The 10192-nt window shown below is 43.2% G+C and overlaps 1 protein-coding gene across 1 annotated transcript in view; it reads left to right on the top strand.

Annotated features, from left to right (window-relative positions):
• Positions 1–323: 323 nt before the first annotated feature.
• The window catches only part of AMOTL1 (angiomotin like 1), a 197865-nt gene continuing 187996 nt past the window's right edge, over positions 324–10192 (top strand). Inside the window, exon 1 of the mRNA XM_081543192.1 lies at positions 324–554. The gene's annotated coding sequence lies outside the window, so the exon portion shown is untranslated. The remainder of the gene's footprint in view (positions 555–10192) is intronic.

Genomic DNA, 10192 nt, shown 5'->3' with positions numbered 1-10192 from the left:
AAACCCACCGACTCTGCAAACCTCTTAGCACGGTGATCGTCTCCATCTTCTTACTGCCCCCACCCACATCCTGCTTGAAAGATTTTCCTTCTTCTCTCTCCCCTTCCTCCCCAAGAATTGCTACCTCTCAGAAGTTTAAATACCTGTTTTCCTTCCCTAGAGTGTTGGATTCTTGGGAGATAATAATATGACTTGGGGGGGAAATAAGTGTGTGGTTTCCCTACGCCTGGTGCCACTGAAGGTGATTGGTGCTTCCGGACTTGCTGAAACTTTCTGAAAGTGACGGGGCAAGTCAGATTCCAGCGATCCACCTTCTGAAGGCTGAGCATGTCTGGGCAGTGGCTGCATAATTTGGATGGAGTCATCACTGGTGAGGCTGAGTTGGCTCAGCCAGGCAGCATTCGCTGCTCTTCTAAACGCCGCGGCACCAGGGATGAAGTCACCTTCCTTCTTTTAAAAGCAACAGATCTGCTCTATGACTCCCTGTCACATCTGCTGGAACTCGGTTTTTTGGGTTTTTTTTTCCACGGCTGGGCACCAGGACCTTCTCTCAGGTAAGGAAGCTCCTTTTTAGAGGGTTTCCATGCAAGAAAGCTTGATTTGAGGGGGGTATTTTTTAGGGCATCTCTGGGTAAAGTTGGAGTCAGGTCAAGGGACATTCTGAATGAGGAGGGCAATTGGTTCTCAGGCACCTGGTCCCCACCTGGTGGGCTGGCAGGCCCTGAGCTGGGTGACCACTTAGCTCGCACTGCAGTGGGCATGGGAGTTTAACCCTGGCTTGCTTTCGGGTGTCCTAACACTGGCACAATGAATAAACCAAGGACGCAACTAAAATTGGTCTCCTTGAGCTGGGTTGTCCTATGCAATTCACCTTCCTACCAACTGGTTTTGGATTTTGGGTAGAGGATTTCATGATGAAAGTCGATGTGCAGAAAAGCAGTAGCCCCCTGGAGCTGCTCATTCACCCGCTTGAATGCCTCCCTTCTTCCTCTGATTGTAGCAGGCACAAAGGCCCAGGCTCCCTGTCCTGACATGCAGGGGCCTTGTGTAAACAATGTCAGTGCTCTTGTTGGGCAGAAGCGTGCAAAAATGTCTTAGAGCCTGTCCATGTGAGTTTTAACCTATGGGGTGTGTGTGTGTGTGTGTGTGTGTGTGTGTATGGCCAACCTGTAAGTCCTAGGGGCCGCTGAAACCTTGCCGCCACACTTTCTATGAGTTATGTGAGTCACTGCCACTGATCGAATCATACCGCTCCTATGAGCTTTGGAAGTCTCGATAAAGACATCATGGTGATGACAGAGGCCCCTACTGGGTGATAAATGGCTTTTAAGAGAGAGTTGAACCACAATAAAGTGAAAACGTTGGGAATTGCAGAGTTCCTTTATGACCTGACGCAGAAGCCTTCATCACACAGGCTTCACTCCTTTCATCCACAGCCGCTGAAGGAGACAAAGAATCTCATGGAGATAAGAGATGCTTGTTTTGTTTTAAATGTAATTGCATTCTGGCTCCCAGCGCCAGCTTACACATTCACCAAACGTGGCACATCCAGAATCCATCTGTGCCTGAAAGCTGCTCCCCCTCCCCCCAGCTCTGTGTTCCCTACCTCTGTGAAAAGCACCCGGGGTCCGCAACAGATTTCTGGACTTCACCCTTGACCCCTCCTTTGCCCTCACATCCCCACGTCTAATTTGGCGGCACGTCCCGTAGATTCTTCTTCCATGTTCTCTCAGATCCATCCTCTCTCCCACTTCCATGGCTACTTTCAGCCCTTATCATCTTCTCCACGAACACGGAAACCTTGCATCCTGGCTTCCTCTCTCCAGCCTCATTCTCCCAGAGCAGCCATAGCGACGATTCTGCAATGACCGATCAGCACCTGCACAATCCAAACCATCACTAGTCTGTTGATCTGTCTTCTTAATAGTTTTCAAAATTTTTCACATCTTCCCATCCCGCTGCTCTTACCTTGGTCCATCCCATCAATGCTTTTTGCCTGAATTATTGTTAAGGGCTGCTTCACTGACCTCTTGGACTCACTCCCTTCCTAGTGTAAGACACTTTAAGCTTCTTGCTCTCCCAAGCTGTTTTTTTCCTTTTTAAATATTAGAGCTTTTTTAAATTAATGATTTATTTTTGCTTTTGGTTGCACTGGATCTTTGTTGTTGCTCAAGGGCTTTCCGTGGTTGTGGGAAACAATCCCTCTTTGTTGCAGCGGCCAGGCTTCTCATCGTGGTGGCTTCTCTTGTTGCAGAGCACAGGCTCCAGGTGTTCCGGCTTCAGGAGTTGCAGCACGTGGGCGCAGCAGTTGTGTGTGTGGTTCTAGGGCATGCAGGCCTCAGTCTTCATGGCACACAGGCTCAGTAGTTGCAGCACATGGACTCAGTTGCTCTGCAGCATGTGGAATCTTTCTGGATCAGGGTCAAACCCGAGTCCCCTGCACCGGCAGGCCGATTCTTATCCATTGTGCCACCAGGGAAGTCCTCTCCCAAGCTTTAAAGGACATTTCTTACAAGAGCAGAACTTGAAACAGCTATCAGTCTACCTGGGGTTTAAAAACATTAGCATTTCTGTGACTTTTGTGACTACTTCAAGGCGGGGGGCAAAGAGAAGGAGGGGGATATGGGAGTGTATATTTCAGTGGGAAGACTGCTGGAAGAACACATAAATCTCTGGCCTTGAACCCATGCAGGTCAAGGTCGGAATCCTAGCTCCCCACTTCCTAGTGTGGAGTTGACCAAATTGGTTAAATTTTCTTGAGACTCATTTTCCTCAATTATGAAATGGAAATAATAATGCCTACTTCACTGGATGAATATGAGTTAAATGGGAACATTTATGAAATACAGCCATTGAGAGCTTTTAGTTCCTTTCCTTCTTTCCTTCTCATCTAAGGCTTATAACCTCTAATTATCATATCTCTTGTAAGTATCCCTGTGTATGTGTATGTATGATTATCCAATTTTGTTAAGGTGGGGAGAAGGAATGGCGAAGAAATACATCTGAACTCTCTCAAGGAATCTGCAATTTACTTAGAGAGGTAGAGCAAACTTGTGTAGGATGAAACATCAATAAAACAAGCAATCTGCCATTGTCCTGTATACAGTCCCAGTTGAGCACGTAAGTGGGAAGAGCTTGAGTAAACAGGTCTGTGAATACTGGCAGACAGAGTGTAAATAGATCTACATCAAGCAGTTTTAGATTTAGGCTCTTTGGGGACTTAAAGGTCACTGGTCTCTCTGGGGTTGACGTAAAATTTCCAGAAGGCTTTACACTTTCAGGGTAATTTAAGGAGATACAGATTAGAGTTTAAGTGACTTTGCTCATTCATTCATTCATCAAACACTTACTGAATGCCTATTATGTGCTGGGTCCTCTATTATACAATTTCTTTGCTACTCTTTCCTGTCAGTCAGTCAGTCACTCAGTTATGTCCGACCCTTTGCGACCACATGGACTGCAGCACGCCAGGCTTCCCTGTCCATCACCAACTCCCGGAGTTTACTCAAACTCACGTCCATTGAGCCAGTGATGCCATCCAACCATCTCATCCTCTGTCATCCCCTTTTCCTCCTGCCTTCCATCTTTCCCAGCATCAAGGTCTTTTCAAATAAGTCAGCTCTTCGCATCAGGTAGCCAAAGTATTGGAGTTTCAGCTTCAGCATCAGTCCTTCCAATGAACACCCAGGACTGATCTCCTTTAGGATGGACTGGTTGGTTCTCCTTGCAGTCCAAGGGACTCTCAAGAGTCTTCTCCGACACCACAGTTCAAAAGCATCAATTTTTCGGTGCTCAGCTTTCTTTATAGTCCAACTCTCACATTCATACATGACTACCGGAAAAACCATAGCCTTGATTAGACAGACCTTTGTTGGCAAAGTAATGTCTCTGCTTTTTAATATACTGTCTAGGTTGGCCATAACTTTTCTTCAAAGGAGTAAGCATCTTTTTATTTCATGGCTGCAGTCACCATCTGCAGTGATTTTGGAGCCCCCCAAAATAAAGTCTGTCACTGTTTCCACTGTTTTCCCATCTATTTGGCATGAAGTGATGGGACCAGATGCCACGATCTTGGTTTTCTAAATGTTCAGCTTTAAGCCAACTTTTTCACTCTCCTCTTACTTTCATCAAGAGGCTCTTTAATTCTTCTTCATGGGACATGGGTAACTCTCCTCTTCTTGAATCAGGCATAGCCTTAGGGACTTGATGGTCAATAGAATAAAAAGAAAGTGAACTATAGGAGCATCCATAGATAGGTTCTCATAAGCTTTGCAGCCTCCTCCTGGTTTTCTTGACATATTCACTCTATGGGAAGCCAACCACCATATAAAATCAGGTGCTGGTAACCTGGCTCTCTGGGGGTGGGGGAATCCCCTGATTTGCACTGTTTACCAGTTTTCATGATATAAATATTCCCTCCCACCATGGCTGATTTCAAGCCACCAGAGTGGCAGCACTGAAAGCAAGAGTTGGAAAGAAATACCCAGAATCAGTTTTTTTTTTTAATTAGTTCTTACAAGTTCGTATAAGCCAGCCCCAGTGCATGACTGCTGGTGACTCTGAGACCATTACGCCATGAGAAGGCCCAAGCTAACTACATGGAGAGGCTCCATGGAGCAGAAACTCAACCTGCTCCAGATTTTCCAGGCATTCACACTTAGGTTACAGGAAAAAAGCCCTCAGATGATTCCAGACTCAGCCACTGTCTGACTACATTGTATGGGAGACCCTGATGGAGAGCATGTCAGCTCAGCCCACTCACCCCACCGCATCCTGAGAGATGTGCCAATTTATATCCTCTGGGTTTAGAGGTGTTTGTTACACAGCAAAAATAACTGGAACAAGGTGGTATGTATTATTGCTTACGCAGAAGCCAGCTTAGATTAAGCCTCCAAGAGTGTTGGAGGTCTAGAGGGGTCTATTCAGAGAATTCGTTGTCCATGCATAGGCTCAGGCCTCAGATCACTAAGGGAGAAAACATTTTGATTCAAAAGGCCTGAGAAGACTTCCCTGGTGGTGCAGTGGTTAAGAATCCACCTGCCAATGTACGGGACATGGGTTCGATCCTTGATTTGGGAAGATTCCATATGCCACGGGACACCCAGGCCCATTCATCACAGCTACTGAGCTCGTGTGCCCCAGAGCCTGTACTCTGCTGCAAGAGAAACCACCGTGATGAGAAGCCCATTTACTGCAACAAAGGAGTAGCCCCCGCTCGCTGAAACTAGAGAAAACCCCCATGTAGCAATGAAGACCAAGTGAAGCCAAAAATACATAAAATGAATAAAATAAAATTATTTAGCAGATTTTTTTAAAGCTTGCCAAAGAGACTCAATTACTTTACTAACTACTTTTACCCTTATAGCCAAATCAGTGAAAGAACTCTGTCTCTTCTTGCCTCCTGCCCCATCACTTCCTCATCTAACTCAATGCATCCAAAGCTCTGCTGGAAGCGCTCCCTCACCTGCTCTTTAAGCTCTGCCCCATCCTCCACCTGGAATTTGCTGGGAGAAACAGACAGACAGAAAAAACGTGAAGTTGAGAAAATGCCCAGAGCCCTGGGGAAAAAGCAAGTGAGACCCTTAGAAAAGAGCAACCAAGAGGAGGATTTAAAAATACACTCACATCTGGACACAGGGATTAGCAGTCAAAGCATGGGTTTTGAAATCACATGACCTGGGTTCCAATCTGGAGTCTGACATTTTCTACTTAGCTGATCTTAGAAAGGATCCAGACATCTCTCTTCTCAGTCCCTTTCTTTCTATTGAAGTACAGTAGTTGATTCATAATGTTGTGTTAGATTCAAGTGTACAGCAAAGTGATTCAGTTATTTTGATATCTATATATGTATCTTCTTTTTCAGAATCTTTTCCATTATAGGTTATTACAAGATACTTAATATAGCTCCCTGTGCTATACAGTAGGACTTTATTGCTTATCTGTTTTATTATATATATAGTAGTGTGTATATGTTAATCCAAAACTCCTAAATTATCCCTCCTTCATCCCCTTTGGTAACCATAAATTTGTTCTCTACATCTGTGATTCTATTTCTATTCTGTAAATAAGTTCATGTCCTTTGTTTAGTTTCCACATATAAGCAATAACATATGATATTTGTCTTTCTCTGTCTGTGTTACTTCACTCGGTATGATAATCTCTAGGTCTATTCATGTTGCTGCAAATGGCATTGCTTTGTTCCTTTTTATGGCTGTCTTCTCAATTTTTTCATCTTTAAAATCAGGATAATACTACCATCTTACAAAGTTCTCATGAAGATTAACTGAGATGATATCTAACACATGATGCTGAATGAACAGCAGTCAACCAACTAGTAGTGATAGTGTTGGAGTCTTATGGTTTACTGCTGTCACAAGTCCCAAAGCCACAGGCTCCCCACAAGACCAGAGACTGTCAACCAGTCACACTACAGATGCCCAGAATAAGTGTTCAGTGAGTACTTAATACAGACCGACTATCTACATTCTAACTATTTAATCTACCACCAATATTTTTTCTTATTTTCTCCTGAATGTATTTCCAAAGGCTTTAAAAGCATGACTGTGCATTATTTCTCCCGTATCTTAAGCAATATAAGCTAAAATCATATTTTCTTATTTTTTCATGAGTTGTCTTCTGATCTTCTATGCATAGAAGTTGAGCAGTTCAATGATCAATACATTTTAACTCATTATTTTAAGCATTCTATTTAATAAGTTTGGGTGACTTTGCAGAAATCCTGAGCCCAAGGTGTTACAGAAATGTCAAGACCATTTTGCAGATGCCATCACTTTGGTAGGAAAATCAGGGTGAAGGAGAACATGATTCTTGAGAGCAAAGTGTGAGTGTTAAGTTCTCCTGCTTTATTTAAACTTTGTGAATGAAGTGAAAAAGTGAAAGTGTTAGTTGCTCAGTTGTGTCCGATGCTTTGCAACCCCACCAGGCCTCTCTGTCCATGGAATTCTCCAGGTAAGATTACTGGAGTGGGTTGGCATTCCCTTCTCCAGAAGATCTTCCCAACCCAGGAATCGAACCCAGTTCTCCTGCATTGCAGGCAGATTCTTTACTGTCTGAGCCACCAATTAAGCCCTAAGATTTACTAAAACCTTAAACTATGAATTGACATTAGGCAGGCTTCTTTTGTTGAATTTATGATTGATCTAGTTATGTGGATCTTTTTAATGAAGAATAATGCAAGCATTCTGACTATTTAAAGAAAAACTGATCTATGTTCAGTTCAGTTCAGTTGCTCAGTCCTGTCCGACTCTTTGCGACCACATGGACTGCAGCACATCGGGCTTCCCTGTCCATCACCAACTCCCAGAGCTTACTCAAACTCATGCCCATTGAGTCAACAATGCTATCCAATCATCTCATCCTCTGTCATCCCCTTATCCTGCCTTCCCTCTTTCCCAGCATCAGGGTCTTTTCCAAGGAATCAGTTCTTCGAATCAGGTGGCCAAAGTATTGGGGTTTCAGCTTCAGCATCAGTCCCTCCAATGAATATTCAGAACTGATTTCCTTTAGGATTGATTGGTTTGCTCTCCTTATAGTCCAAGGGACTCTCAAGAGTCTTCTCCAACACCACAGTTTAAAAGCATCAATTCTTCAGTGCTCAGCTTTCTTTATAGTCCCACACTCAGATACAAACATGACTACTAGAATAGCCATAGCTTTGACTAGATGGACCTTTGTTGGCAAAGTAATGTCTCTGCCTTTTAATATGCTGTCTAGTTTGGTCAAAGCTTTTCTTCCAAGGTGCAAGCCTCTTTTAATTTCATGGCTGCAATCACCATCTGCAGTGATTTTGGAGCCCAAGAAAATAAAGTCTGTCACTGTTTCCATTGTTTCCCCATCCATTTGCCATGAAGTGATGGGACTGGATGCCATGATCTTAGTTTTTTGAATATTGAGTTTTAAGTCAGCTTTTTCACTCTCCTCTTTCACCCTCATCAAGAGTCTCTTCAGTTCCACTTTGCTTTCTGCCATAAGGGTGGTGTCATTCTGCATATCTGAGGTTATTGATATTTCTCCAAGCAATCTTGATTCCAGCTTGTACTTCCTCCAGCCAGGCATTTTGCATGATGTACTCTGCATATAAGTTAAATAAGCAGGGTGACAATATCCAGCCTTGACATACTTCTTTCCCAGTTTGGAACCAGTCTGTTGTTCCATGTCTGGTTCTAAGTGTTGCTTCTTGACTTGCATACAGATTTCTCAGGAGGCAGGTAAGGTGGTCTGATATTCCCATCTCCTGAAGAATTTTCCACAGTTTGTTGTGTTTTACACAAAGGATTTGGCATGGTCAGTGAAGCAGAAGAAGATGTTTTTCTGGAATTCTCTTGCTTTTTTGAAGATCCAGCAGATGTTGGCAATTTGATCTTTGATTCTTCTGCCTTTTCTAAATCCAGCTTGAACATCTGGAAGTTCACGATCTGGCTTGGAGAATTTTGAGCATTACTTTACTAGCATGTGAGATGAGTGCAATTGTGCAGTAGTTTGAACATTCTTTGGCATTGCCTTTCTTTGGGATTGGAATGAAAACTGACCTTTTCCAGTCCTGTGGCCACTGCTGAGTTTTCCAAATTTGCCAGCATATTGAGTGCAACACTTTCACAGCATCATTTTTTTATGATTTGAAATAGCTCAGCTGGAATTCCATCACCTCCACTAGCTTCGTTTGTAGTGATGCTTCCTAAAGCCCACTTGACTTCGCATTCCAGGATGTCTGGCTCTAGTTGAGTGATCACACTGTCATGGTTATCTGTGTCATGAAAATCTATTTTGTATAGCTCTTCTGTGTATTCTTGCCACCTCTTCTTAATATCTTCTGCTTCTGTTAGGTCCATACCATTTCTGTCCTTTATTGTACCCATCTTTGCATGAAATGTTCCCTTGGTATCTCTAATTTTCTTGAAGAGATCTCTAGTCTTTCCCATTCTATTATTTTCCTCTATTTCTTTGCACTGATGGCTGAGAAAGGCTTTCTTATCTCCCCTTGATATTCTTTGGAACTCCATTCCAATGGGTCTATCTTTCCCTTTATCCATTGCTTTAGCTTCTCTTCTTTTCTCAGATATTTGTAAGGCCTCCTCAGGCAACCATTTTGCCTTTTTGCATTTCTTTTTCTTGGGGATGGTCTTGATTACCGCCTCCTGTACAGTGTCTCCAAGCTCCGTCCATAGTTCTTCAGGCCCTCTGTCTATCAGATCTAATCCTTTGAATCTATTTGTCACTTTCACTGTATAATCGTAAGGGATTTGATTTAGGTCATACCTGAATGGTCTAGTGGTTTTCCCTATTTTTTTCAATTTAACTCTGAATTTTGCAATAAGGAATTCATGATCAGAGCCACAGTCAGCTCCCAGTCTTGTTTTTGCTGACTGTACAGAGCTTCTCCATCTTTGGCTGCAAAGAATATAATCAATCTGATTTTGGTGTTGACCATCTGGTGATGTCCATGTGTAGAGTCATCTCTGGTGTTGTTGGACGAGAGTGTTTGCTGTGACCAGTGCATTCTCTTGGCAAAACTCTGTTAACCTTTGCCCTGCTTCATTTTGTATTCCAAAGCAAAATTTTCCCGTTACTCCAGTTGTTTCTTGACTCCTACTTTTGCATTCCAGTCCTCTATGGGGAAAAGGACATCTTTTGGGGGTGTTAGTTCTAGAAGATCTTGTAGATCTGCAAAGAACTGTTCAACTTCAGCTTCTTCAGCATTACTAGTTGGGGCATAGACTTGGATCACTGTTATAGTGAATGGCTTTCCTTGGAAATGAACAGAGATCATTCTGTCGTTTTTGAGACTGCACCAATTACTGCATTTCAGACTTTTTTGTTGACTATGAGGGCTACTCCATTTCTTCTAAGGGATTCTTGCCCACAGTAGTAGATATAATGGTCATCTGAATTAAATTTGCCCATTCCAGTCCATTTCAGTTCACTGATTCCTCAAATGTCAATGTTCACTCTTGCCATCTCCTGTTTGACCACTTCCAATTTACCTTGATCCATGGACCTAACATTCCAAGTCCCTATGCAATATTGTTCTTTACAGCATCGGACTTTACTTCCATCACAGCTGGGCGTTGTTTTTGCTTTGGCTGCATCTCTTCATTCTTTCTGGAGTTATTTCTCCACTCTTCTCCAGAAGCATACTGGGCACCTACCAACCTGGGGAGTTCATTTTTCAGTG

Source organism: Giraffa tippelskirchi, chromosome 11, assembly GCF_054371585.1.
Source record: "Giraffa tippelskirchi isolate mGirTip1 chromosome 11, T2T-mGirTip1v1.2.pri, whole genome shotgun sequence".
Taxonomy (NCBI): domain Eukaryota; kingdom Metazoa; phylum Chordata; class Mammalia; order Artiodactyla; family Giraffidae; genus Giraffa; species Giraffa tippelskirchi.
Note: the sequence above shows the minus strand (reverse complement) of the source record. Positions and strands in the feature narration are given on the sequence as shown.